This window comes from Mobula hypostoma, chromosome 10, assembly GCF_963921235.1.
Source record: "Mobula hypostoma chromosome 10, sMobHyp1.1, whole genome shotgun sequence".
Lineage (NCBI taxonomy): Eukaryota > Metazoa > Chordata > Chondrichthyes > Myliobatiformes > Myliobatidae > Mobula > Mobula hypostoma.
Window position 1 is genome coordinate 81,993,205 of NC_086106.1, and position 14,038 is coordinate 82,007,242.

Genomic DNA, 14,038 nt, shown 5'->3' on the forward strand with positions numbered 1-14,038 from the left:
ACTAGGCAGTGATATAACCAGTCAAAATGTGCTTCACTGAATAACTATAGAAATTTGCAAGAGTCTTTGGTGACATAACAAATCTTGATACTTCAAAACATTTCGATTGTAAACAAGGTAAAATCAAGAGTGTGCTGGAATACTCTCCACTTGCCTGGGTGAATGCAGCACCCCCAACTCTCAACAAAGCCAACAGCATCCAGAACAAAACAAACTGCTTGATTTCACCCTTAAGTATTCGTGCCCTTTGCCACCAGTTCACAATACCTTCATCAGCAGTGTGTGACATCAACAAAATGCTCTGCATTTACTCACCCAGGCTACAGACAGAAACTCCTAACTAGGAAGGACAAAAACACCAGGCACATTGGAACACTACCAAGGTCAACACCACCTAGATTTGGAAATATACCTCTGCTCCTTCATTATAGTTGGGTCTACATCCTAGAACAACATTACTGATGGAAGTAAGTTTACCAGAAGTGTTGCAATGATTCAAGAATGTAATGCATCACCAGTTCCTTGAGGTTAATGCAGAGGTGTCTAGATCCCTAGATCCCTGAAATAACTTTCATGCCCATGTTTTGGAATATAATATATTAGTTACTTTAGAAAGTAGGTGCTCGATCATGGTAGCATGTATGTGGAATAAGAAGCCTAATACAAAGCTACCAAGACATGTGTGAGTTTAAACAAGCCCTCTAGATGGGTGCAGGGTACAATCATCAGAGCAGGGGACATGTCTTGTCCTAGAAGGTAGATACAACTGAGGATATCAATTAATATTTCTCTCTTCTGATACTGGTTGGATTGCATACATAATACTCTCCATGCACAATTTCTCACTTTCTTTTACCCTGAACCAAAATGAATATTTTTCACCCCTGGTTTTGGGTTTCTCACAGTTGATTTTGTGACTGATTAATCAGCACCTTATCTGGACTGGATAGACTGGATGGGCCAGTTTTTTGATGACAGGTTCTGAATTTGATCTGTGCTGTTTAGTTAATCCCGATAAAACTGATTAACAGGAGTTCAGTGATGGCCCATTTAAAGAAAGAGAGAGAGAGAGAGATGCAGACGTGGAATAAACAATCCATTGCGTTTTAATAAGAAATATTCAGAGCAAAGGAAAGTAATAAATGGCCATTAACTAAAAACTCTCAAGCTATCTAAAAACTAATGTTATCATTGTGCTCGAAAACAGTAACTGTTGTGTCTGTGCACAACTACATATTGATTAAATAAAAGCACGCTTGCGGGAGATGATTATTTGTTGTATTCGTATTGCAGTGAGAGAGTGTGTGAGAGAGAGAACAATTTGCATGCGTAGATAACAGCACATGTGCAGACAGCAGATCAATATGTAGTGCTAAGAGGCTGGGTCATTGCTCTAAAAGAAATAGATCCATACATTACACTTTGTCCCCCTTTAGATTAATGCAACATAAAACTGTATATATACAAAACATTCAATTACCCTTTCATTAACTCACATTCCAAATAAACATGCTTTCATAAAAACAGTCCGTAACTAACTTCACAGCTCTAAAAATTCAGTCTTTTGGTGGCACTCTGTTTAATTCAGGATAGTGGCTCTGGACGTGGAATGGTATCATGTTTGGCAGGTGTCTTGTTAATGATAATGTTCTCATCACGCCTCTGGACCTGTGGAGTGGCGCTGGGTTTGGTAGGTGTTTGTCTAAGACAATGTCCTCTGTTTCCGGTGTCACGTTGCTGTCAGTGACATGATCATCACTAAGAGGCAAGTCCAGTGACTGTAATGTGTCCATCTGATGGATGCAATCGGCTTAGGTGTGTTCTTTGGTTGAGCATCCAGTGCCTGGTCCACATGACGTCTCCATGTCTGATCTCCAACACCCACTGTGTATATCAGGGTTCTGGTTCTTGTAGCTATCCTACCAGGTGTCAGCTTGTCTTCCTGGTAATTACACATTAGGACTTCCAGTCAAATCTAGAAGCTCCTTGCTGCTTCACTTGGCAACTGGTTGAACTGTTTATTCTGTACTTCCGCCCATAGGTCTGGTTTCAGGAGGTCTATGTGAGATCTCAGATTCCTGGTCATGAACAGCATTGCAGGTGTTTGATTTATCATTGAATAAACAGAGTTCCAATATACAAAAAGGAAGTTAGCCACCTTGTGCAGTAGAGAAATGTCCTTCTGGTCCATGGCTTAAATGGACTTCTTGAAGGTTTGGGGAAACCTTACAGCTAACTCAGTCGTTGCTGGGTGGTGAGGCACTGACTTGAAATGTCTGATGCTATTTTTCTTTATGAATAGTTTAAATTCTTCTGAAGTGTATTGCAGTCAGTTGTCACTCACAATTTGTGCTGGTAAGCCGTTTCTGGCGAAGATAGTCCTCAGGGCAGAAACAGTGTTAGCTCAGGTGATTGACTTCATTGGTATGACCTCCAGCCACTTTGAATGAGCATCCACAGCAATCAGAAACACGGAGTCCATGAATGGCCCAGCAAAGTCAATATGTACTCTTTGCCATGGTGATAACGGCCACTCCCAAGGGTGTACCGGTGCCTGTAGGGCGCATTTTGAACTTTTGTCATACCAAACAGCTTTTGGCCAAATGTTCAATCTGCCTATCTATTCACAGCCACCACATGTAGCTCCGGGTGAGACTATTTATCATGACTGTACCCAGGTGTCCTGCTTGCAGATTCTCTAATACTCTGGTGCACAGTTTCAAGGGAACCACAACATGGGATCCACACATCAGTGTTGGTCTCATCTACCTGAGAACTCTGGAAACATAGGACTACAATAAGCTGGCCATCCTTGCATCTTGCTTTCATAGACTTTTGACCTTCTTTGTTTCTCTTTGTATTTCGGAATTTATTACCTGCAACTGGTCAACCAATGCTGTGAGGAACGCTTCTGCTGGGTCACAGTATGAAGACTTTTCTTCTTCAGTTGCCAACAGTGGAAGATGTGACAGGCTGTCATTATTGCTGTGTTGTTTGGTACACTTGAACTCTATGTCTTAGAAAAAGTGCCCAACGTTGTAACTGGGTAGCAGTCATTACTGGAATTCCCTTCCCGGGATTGTAAATGGACATAAGGGGCTGGTGATCTGTCACTAGCATAACCTTTCGTCCGTAGAGGGAGTGGTGAAACTTCTTTATTCCCCACACTAGACTATGGGCTGCTTGGTTGATCTGTGAGTAGTTGTGTTCTGTGCTCACCAGTGATCTTGAAGCAAAGGCAATTGGATGTTTACATCTATCTTTCATTGTATGTGACAAAATGGCTCCAATGCCATATGGCGGCGCATCACACACCAGTCTGATGGGCAGGGATGGGTCACAATGGGTGAGCAGATCATTGTATTAGTCTCTTTGTTTCCTCGAATGCTCTTTCACATCTTTCTGACCATTCCCACTTCGCTCCTGTCTGTAACAGTACATTTAATGGATGCAGCACTGTAGAAATGCTGGGAGAAACTAGTGGTAGTAGTTTACAAGGTCCAAATATGACCTGAGTTGTGACACATTTTCCAATTTGGGTGCCTGTAGCACTGCTTCAATCTTCACTTGTGACTTTTGTAAGCCATGCTTGTCAATGGCATGTCTACACTATGAGATTTCATTCTTGAAAAACTCCTTATGCACAGACCATACTCACTCAGCCTGGTAAGCACTTTACCAAGGTTCTGGAGGTGTTCTTCATCATTTTGCCATTCGTGATGATGTCATCAAGGTAACATTGTGTTCCTGGGATATCTTGGGGCACTTGGTCCATTGCTCTTTGCTAAATTGCTGGAACTGATGCAATGCCAAAAACAAGACAATTATACTGGCACACTCCCTTGAAAGTGTTGATTGTGAGTAACAGTATGCAATTCTAGCATGACAGCTTATCTTCATCAGATTCTGTGTTGTCTGTTTCTCATTCGGTCACTTTATGCACTTATTTAATTTTGAGTGTGAAACTCTTCACCCTGTGTGCTATTCGTCTGACTTGCACACTCCCTCATTGTGACCTTGTCTGTGGCACTTTCTGCAGGTTTTTTTTCTAGAACCAACAGTCATTTGCATCTGGGAGAATTTGCCACATTGATAACATTTTTGGCTTTTTGCACCATTCAGGGACATTTTGTGCATTCCACATTCTAACCTCCTTTCGTGTAGTTCTGCTGCATCTTTTGCTACAGTCTCTAATGACATTGCAATGGTCAATGCTTGTTCTAAGGTTAGGTCTCGTTTAGATAGTAGCCTCTTTTGAGTGCTTTGACTATGCATGCCACATACAAGCCTGCTCCTTAATGCATCAGAAAGTCTATCTCTAAAGTCTCATTACTGGGAAAGTTTGTGCAGTTCTGCAATGTATTCAGAAAGGCTTTCATTTTTTGACTGGTTCCTTTTGTAAAATCTAAGTCTCTCAGCTATTACCTGCAGATTAGGGCTCAAGTGATTTTGTAAGATTGTTACAATTTTGACAAACGTTTTGCTTGCCAGCTTTGCAGTGGATACCAAGTTGCACAAGAGACTGTAAGAGTTGTGTAATGGGTCCTTTAAGCTAAGAAATCTAGGTGTTTTCCTTTGCTCCTCCACTTTGTTGGCTTTACAGTACTGTTCAATGCTCTCAATATATGACTCCCAGCCTTCATTAGCGCTATCAAATTCATCAATTTACCAGACTGAAGCCATCGCCACATTATTTTCACTTTAAATTCAACACGTCTGTCACTGTTGCTCATGCGTTCCTTTGTTGGCGTTCATGACAGCTTTCTTGTGCTGTTTAATTCTTGCTGTTTTGTCCTGTAACCGCTGGTGCAGTTTGTGATATTTTCTGACATTCAGGTTCGCACGCGTCACCAATTTCTTGTGTCTGTGTACAACTACATATCAATTAAATACAAGCATAGACCCGAGAGGTGGCTTTAACTGGGATATTCACATTGCAGTGAGAGATGGAGGGAGGGAAAGAGAGAGACAATGAGAACAAAGCGTATGCATAGATAACAGTGCATGCGCAGACAACAGATCAATACATAGTGCTAAAGGGGGTGGGTGATTGCTCTAAAAGAAATAGATCCATACATTATAGTAACCTAGAAATAGATTAATACTGTTTCTTTAGAAGTGTCTTTCTAAATTAATAATCTTTTCTAGAAGGTGGACTAAGGTTAACAGGGAGTGTTGTCATCATTGTGTTTCGATCAAGACTTGACAAGACTGAAACAAAAGGAACAGAGTTAAATACAATTGAAAAGTAACCCTAATTGGCTGGAATGTGCATTTTCGCACACGTGATTGCCAATTTCTTTCAGCTATCCACCTCAAAGAGTGCCCAGACCCTGCAAAAGTGCCTGTGGTTGTGGCTGGGCTGGCCTCCTTAGGCGCAGCTCCCAAGGTGATAGAGGCCTGTGTCCGCTGGAAATCCCAGATGAGAGACTTGTCCAGGGTGTGTTGAGCTGCAACACAAGAACATTCCTTTGGACCATGCCCCTCCCAAATCAATGAGGTACTGTACATCGCCTACACCTGGTAAGGGATCAGGGTGTGCCACAGAATAGATCAGGGGCCCATCCACCAGGTTGGAAGGAACAAAAGAGGAGGAAGTTTTGAGGTGGGAAACATGGAAGACTGGGTGAGTCTTCATGGATGATGGTAGGTGCAGGCTATAGACTTCTTCACTATGGATGGTGGCCAGCTTGTGCCTCCTTACTTTCAATGGCAGATCTGTAGATATCCCCCCACCCCGCCTTGAGAGGCATCACTCAATGGTGGAGCTGATTAGCCTATTGGGCGTATTGTTTCAGGGTGCACAGTGGAAAAACCCTGGCATTTCTCCATGTGCACTTGTAGAATTGGACCAACTGTTCAGCAGCAGAGACTCCCTAGTCAATTTCTTGCTCAGAGAAGAATGGTAGCTGGAATCCCTTTTGGCATTCAAAGGGGAACCTGCCAGTGCAATATGGCTGGGGGCTGTTGTGAGCAATCTCTGCCAAAACCAGTTGGGAGATCCAGATTATGGGGTTGGAAGAGACACTATAGTACAGGGTTGTCTCCAGCTCCTGCTTCACTCTTTCATTCTGGCCATTAGATTGGGGGGGTGAAAACCTGATGAATAGCTGGCTGTGTCTCCCAAAAGAGAACAGAAAGTCTTCCAAAAATGGGACATGAACCGTGGTCCCTGATCAGACACTATGTCCTGCGGGAAGCTGTGCAGCCTAAACACATGCTGAACTGTGAGGGTGGCAGTGTCATGAGCTGATGGGAGTTTGAGGAGAACAATAAAGTGGGCTGCTTTAGAGAGCCCGTCCACATTCACCTGAATGGTAGTGTTACCATTAGACAGGGGCAGACCAATGACTGTGAGGCATAGGCTGCAGGCAGTGTGCTGATGTAATGAATTGTTCTTGGCGCAAGTTAGACAGGTAGAGATGAAATTGTGGACATCTTGGGATATTGCCAGCCACAAAAATGGTCCCATTTTAAATTTCAGGGTCTCTTGAATCCCCAGGTGGCTAGTCAGATTGGAAGAGTGACCCCACTCCATCACCTTGGGGCACAGAGTGGCAGGGACAATCAGTCAGTTGGGAGGATCCCCACTGGGATTGGATCCGACTGTTGGACCTATGCATGAGCGGAGAGGGATGGGCTCTGGATTGGCATTGTCCTTAGAGATGTCAAACTGGCGGGAGAGAGCACTGGCCTTGATATGCTTGCAGTCAGGACAGTAGGTGAGGGTGAAATTAAACTGGGTAAAGAAGCAAGCCCAACAGGCTTGACAGGAGTTGAGTCTCTTGGTGTCACAAATGTAGAAAGAGGTTTTTGTGATCTGTCAGTACCAGAACAGGGTGCTCTGCTCCCACCGGCCAGGGTCGCCATATCTCCAGGGCCTCCTTAAGAGCCAGAAGTTCTTGGTTCCAGACATTGTAATTACACTGCAGGAGTCAAATGACAGGAAAGGAAAGTGGACGGATGCTGCCAAGTATCTACCGAAAAGCGTTGGGAGAGTACAGCTACAATGCCAACATCTGATGCATCAACCTCGATAATAAATGGATGGGTAGGTCTGGATGTTGCAACACTGGGGCAGCAGTGAAGTGTCACTTTGCTCTGAGAATGCTTGGTCTTCTTCACTTGTCCATAGGATACCTGCAGAGGTCTTCTTGGTGAGTTCATTTATGGGAGCCAAAATGGAACTGAAGTTTCTGATGAAGCGGTGAAAAAAGTTTGCAAACTTCATGAAACACCTCATTGGTTTGACCATAGATGGGTTGGCCCACTCTGTGACTGCCTGAGCTTTACATGGGTCCATTTGAACACTGGAAGGGGTAAGGATAGAGACCAAGAATGACACCTGCTCTTTTTGGAACTCGCACTTCTCTAGCTTTGCGTGAAGGTGAATCTCAACAAGCCATTTGAGAACCTTCTGGACATGGTAAGCATGAACCTAGCAAGAGCTGGAATAGATGAGAAAGTTGTTCAAGTACACGACAACAAACTGTTTAAACATATTCTGGAGTACGTCATTGACTAAGGCCTGAAAAACAGCTGGGGTATTAGACAGACCAAATGGCATCACGAGGTACTCATAGTGGCCAGTGATAGTGTTGAATGCTGTCTTCCACTTGTCCCCTTCTCAGATGTGAACCTAGTTACAAGCATTGCACAGATGTATCTGAGAGAATATGGTTGCTGTCTGGAGATGCTCAATTGCAGAGGCAAGCAAGGGGAAGAGAGTAGTGGTTCTTCACCATGAAGTGAAGAATTGAGGAGTCAATAATCAATGCAGAGATAGAGAATGCCATCCTTCTTGCTCACGCAAAGGAAGCCTCCCATGCTGGTGCAGTAGATGGACGGATAAATGCCTCCTTGATGTATTCTTCCACGACCACCATTTCAGGACAAGAAAGGGAAAACAGCTGGCCCCAAGGAAGACTAGAACCAGGTAAGAGTTGAATGGTGCACTTGTATGGCTGATGTTGAGGCAGAGTTTGTGGCCTTCTTTCTGAAGACCTCAAGGGGGTCAGCTTATTCAGCTAGTCCACATTAATGGTTGGCTCAGGAGAAGATATGCAGACAGGGTCTTGAGTTGGATCCAGACTGGTAGATGGGCATGGTGGTTCTTCTTGGAGTGACTTTCGGAACTGATAGATCCATGGGTTGTATCGAGAGCCAGGGAAGTCCAAACACCAGCGGCATTGCAGGTGAAATGAGCAAGATAGAAGGAGCTTCCTTCAGTTAGTCCTGACGAAGGGTCTCGGCCTGAAACGTCGACTGCGCCTCTTCCTATAGATGCTGCTTGGCCTGCTGCGTTCACCAGCAACTTTGATGTATGTTGCTTGAATTTCCAGCATCTGCAGAATTCCTGTTGTTTGAAGATAGAAGGAGAGCTGTTTGCTTTGATTGCCCTCTGGAACAAGTTGGAAGGGCACTGTGGCAAGGTGGGCCTTGCTGGTGCCCAGAGGCTGACCATCCACAGCCTTGAAATCAATATTCTCTTTCAATTGTTGAGTGGGAGCTCCCCATCTTTGAGTCTGAGAGATATCCATGACCAGGGGTCAATAAATGCCAGAAGCTCACGAGTCGTCTACCCTACGACAGGGAAGCTGTCAGCATTACTTGCTTCGGGGAAGATGCTTGCAGGGTGAATCGACCTGTCAGAATTCCCCATCTTACTAAGGTCTCCTGGGTGTATGGGACATAACGCCCAGCAGTGTCTGAAAAGTCACAGTAGTGACAGCAACCAGTTCTTCTCTGCCAATCTCATTCCTCCTGAGGCCCCCACCTGTGGTCTGTACACTGGGTGAGAATAGAGGCGGTGAAGATAGGCAGTGCTGACTGGGAGGCTCCAGGCATTCCCTCTCTGCACCATTTGTATGCCCATTGACCAGATTTATCAGGTCATCCAGGCTGTCCTGTTTATCATGAACGGGTCCTCTGATGCAGGACCTCTGTGCTCAGTCTACACTGGAAAGCAGTGATGAGAGATCGCTTATTCTACCCTATCTCAACTGCAAGGGTGAAGAACTTTAATGCATAGCCTTTCACTGACCCTCTCCCTTGATGCTGGTTCAGGAGTCAGTGGGCAGCCTCTTGACTCCATACTGGAAGGTCAAACACTCTCTTAAATTCGACTACAAATTGCTGGAAAGACTGGACTGCAAGAGAATCTCGGTGAGACTGTAATAGGAGAGGATAGGCAAGGTGCTGGTGGTGGAATTGGGGCTGCCCTGGCCGAGAGCTGTTGAATAGCGGCATTAAGAGCAGTAATTGCTGACACCTGTTTCTAGCTGCCTGTATAAATTGCTGACATGTCGTTGTGAGGGCTGACACCCATTCTTTCAGCTTGGACTGGACTTGCCGCTCTGAGCGTAGTTGGCACACTGCAGGAAGCATTTCTGCCAACCCAGCCACCACTGACCTTATCTTCTCCCCCACCTGTCCAACAAAATTCGGGCCGATTTCAGCTGTTCTCTCTCTGCTGGATCTATTTTGATGGTCAAGTCTCGCTGACAGGAGTTCAGTAATGGCCCAAGTGCAGAGGGAGAGATGAACAGTTCACTGAGTTTTACTAGGAACTGTACTGAACAAAGAAAGGAAAATCATGAACTCTAGGCCAACAGGGCCACTAACTAAAAACTGATACCAAACTGCAGCTTGAAAGCAGTAACCTGGAACTAAATTAACACTTCTCCCTTAATAGTGTCTATCTAAATTACTAATCTTCAATCCCAGTACGTGGATTAAGGAAAACAGGGAGCGTTGTCGTCACTGCGCTTCGATCAAGACTTAACAAGACTGAAACAAAAGAAGGAGAGTTAAATCCAATTAAAAATAACCTCTAAATGGCTGGAATGTGTGAATGTCTTATTTCAGCTGTCTGCCTGCAAAAGCACCCAGCCTCCATGGCAGTGCACTGATGATACATCAGATAAAATTCAACAACTGAATAGAATAACGTCCCTGAAATCTTCATGTTCATCCTATTAATATCTTATCACTTTATTGTGTGAGTAATGTTGTCTTGGTAGATTTATAGCGTGAGTAGATTAAACATGAGTAGGTTTAATAAGGTTCCTTTAGGTTGTTATAACTGGGGCAGGTAAAGGGGACAAGCTCCCACTACATATTAATTGCTCTCAATGGCGTGTGCCTCAAATAGCCTGACAACCAAGTCCAGCTCCTGGCCTTCACTACTAAGCCTAGAGGAACAGTTTCTACTGACAGGAGAAGGGGCAAAGGCAGGTTACTGGCACCTTAAAACCAGACGCTTCAGGCAGATGGGGCTTGTCAGCTGTGGTTGGCACCTCACCTAGGAGAAGAAGTCTCTGATCTCAAACCTCTGCTGCCTTGTGGCTATACCCACTCATGGGGAAGGCTTCGGGAGTAAACCCCAAGGGAAAAATCCAGAACTAGAGTACCTAAGGCAGCCCTACGTTGAATTCAATGCCGTCTGGCAATTCCTGTGACGCTGCTGGTGCCAAACTGCGTCTGCTGTTCTTTTGGGTTCATCAGGTGTGTGGAGAGGTGGGAGCTGGCTACATGGTCAACAGCCTGCTTTCCATATTGTACTGCCCAGGCTTGCCTATCTAGATAGCTAGGACGCAATGTCCATGATCAACTCTAACCAACGGAGCCCAAGAAGATGAAAAGAAAAAGGTTTAGTTAAAAAAAAGAGCATAATGAATGATTATTTAATTTGTCCAAATTTTATGCACTTGCAAAACTTACGTGCAATTCGTATATGATACAATAAAATAATAATGAAAGGCAAGTAACGTAGACATAATTAATTGGCTTTGCTTATGTTATTCCCAGAAGTACTATATATACAGTGGAGTCAGGATGGTGATTTGAGATTCTTTCACATTCTTAACCTTGATTTCAAAAGGAAAGCAACTGCACATCATTTTTTAAATGAGTTATGCTTGGAATTACGATTCAGAGTTAATACTGGCCAGTCAGCATTTTGATGATTTGCTGGGTTGAAATTTCACTGATTCATCTCTGAGGAAGTGGTATGCTTAAAGTCAAATGAAAACGCTAGCTTGTGCATTGGATGACAGTCCTGAAAAAGAGACTGGAGCAGATCAAGATGCTTTGTATGCGTGTGCAAAAGAGTCCATTTCTTTTAAAGGCAATCGGAACCATTACAAGGCATACAGTCAGCTACAATGTACTGAATAGCTGATGTGGATGATAGAGAGGCTGTGGGAGAGAGGAAGGAATTTCCAAATTTCCACAGAAGGACACTGATTCCAGGAGCAAAGGTCTGTGTACGTAAGATGCCAGAAAGTCCTAATGGGGTCACCACAAAAAGAGAGGAGCAGGGAGTGGCTTGAGCTGTCTTTTCCAGGCATGAGAATTCCCAGAACATTTTACAGAACAATACGGAAATAAATGTCATGTTCTCACAAGGTCTGTCAGAATCAGCTGCCATTACAGACTTCAGTTTTACGGAACTATTTCTGTACATTAATGATTAATTCATTTGGTGTTGTGGTTTTTCTGTGCTGTACTTTTCTATAACACTCCAGGTCAATGGGAGTAGGCAGTTTAAAGGGCTCGGCTTAAACTAGATGGGCCAAAGGGCCTGTTTCTGTGACTGTGTGTATTTGTAAAGTACCATGCGATTATGGTGCTCATGAATGGGGTGTGGAAATGTTGCTTGGTTTTCTGCTGGAGATTTTGATTTCTCAGATTCCTGTGCATATTACCCTGGTCTATGGGGAGTATATGCTTATGACAATATCTGGCTTCTCCATTCAGCGCAGAGATGAGATTATGTGGGCTGAGTAGAATCATCTCCTCAGTAGTTACCTCATCTTGTTTCTGACGCTCTCTAAGCTCTGCTGGTGCTTTTTAAGTAACATGTTCCTTTGCTGAGGTGCTACTTCCTCCTCAAGTAGGAAAATCATTTCATCACAAGTGCAGTGCCTCGGTAACCTCCCTGATCATGCAGCGAGGAGCAGAATTTGAAGACATAATGAAGATCTGCTGTGACAAGTTGGAATAACTCTGTGTGATGAATTTCAGAGCCAATGTGGTCTTGACCTCCACAGAATGAAACTGAAGTCTTACTGCTGAATGCTACAGTTGCCAATGGTGAGAACCCTGGAAAACCTAAGTCTGTTCATCAGAGAGGTCCAGGGAACATTTGATGTCTCCGCAGATTCTCTGGGGGGCATTCTTTGCCTACCTTGTTCTCAGAACCATCTTTTGTAGCCAACAGTGAAGCTATGACTGCGTGCAAATTTCAGCAGCTAAGTGCTAGAGGAGAAATAAAAAGCATTACTATCGACTGCAACTCAGTCACTGAACCTGAGAGAGTGTTTGGGCAGTCTGTAGCAGCTGGCATTCCACAAGCTGAAGGCAGCCTTTGTTTGTGCTCATGTGCCCAGTCAGTTCTGAATGCAAATCAGGTTTATTGTCACTGACAAACAGTATATCATGAAATGTGTTGTTTTGTGGCAGTAGTACATAGTTCAAACTAAATTTACTGTCAAATTAAGTATATGTTATCATATACAAGAAGTGTATATTAACAGACAAGGGCTGACAAACAATTATTGTGCAAAAGAAGACAAATTGTGAAATTAAAAATAATACTGAGAACATGAGTCGTAAAGAGTCCTTGAAATTGAGTCTGGAAGTCATATAATCAGTTTGGAATAGTGGTGAATTAAGTTATCCTCACTGAGTCAGGAGCCTGATAGTTGTAAGGTAATAACTGTTCCTGAACCTGGTTATGTGTAACCTAAGGCTTCTGTGCCTCCTTCCTGATGGTAATGGCAAAAAGAGAAAATGGCCTGGATGGTGAGGTTCTTTGATGAAGGAGGCTGCTTTCTCGCAGTACCGCTCTGTCGAAAAGGACTCAGTGGTGGGGACAGCTTTGCCTTGTGATGGATGGGGTTGTATCCACCACTTCCTGTCACTTTTCCCATTCCTGGGCCTTTGTGCTTTCATACCAGGCTACGAGGCAAGCAGTGAGAACTGTGCATCTGTAGGAGTTTGTCAAACCTTTTAGTGATATGCCAAAATGCCAAATATTTGCAAACTTCTAATAAGGTAGAGGCACTGTTGTTCCTTGTTTGTGATGGCACTTATGTGGTGGTCTCTGAACAGATGCTCTGATATGTTAATGCCAAGGAATTTAAAGCTCCTTAGCCTCTCCACCTTCATTCCCCTAATCAGGACTGGCCCATGGAACCCAGCGTCTTCCTCCTGTAGTCAATAATCAGCTCCTTGGTTTTGCTGACTCTGAGTGAGGGGTTGTTTTGTGGCACCACTGATCCAGATTTTCAATCTCTCTCCTACGTGCTAATTCATCATCGCCTTTGATTCAGCCAACAACACTGTCACCAGCAAACTGAAGTACAACATTGGAGTTGCACTTAGTCTCGCAGTCATCGTATAAAGTGAACAGGGGCTAAGCACACAGCTTTCCGGTCCACCTGTGTTGATGGTGAGTGTGTAGGAGATATTGTTGTCAATATGTAATAACAGTGCAGAAATTAAGGATCCACTTGCACAGGGAGATACCAACACCTAGGTCTTGTAGCTTAGTGATGAGCTTGGAAGGATTGAATGATGAGCTGAAGTCAGTGAAGAGCATCCTGCCATATGCATCTTCATTGACTAGATCTTGGCCATCTTGGTCAATGTCTCCCATCCACTATGTAATGTACTGGGTGGGCACAGGAGTACATTCAGCCAGAGACTCATTCCACCGAGATGCAACACAGAGCGTCATAGGAAGTCATTCCTGCCTGTGGCCATCAAACTTGACAACTCCTCCCTTGGACGGTCAGACATCCTGAGCCAATAGGTTGGTCCTGGACTTTTTTTATAAATTGCTGGCATAATTTACGTATTACTATTTAACTATTTATGGTTCTATTACTATTTATTACTTATGGAGCAACTGTAACGAAAACCAATTTCCCCTGGGGTTAATAAAGTATGACTATGACTATGACTATGGATGTTCCAGAGCTGAGTGAAAAGCCAATGAAATGGCACCTGCTGTTGATAATTTGTGATGGCA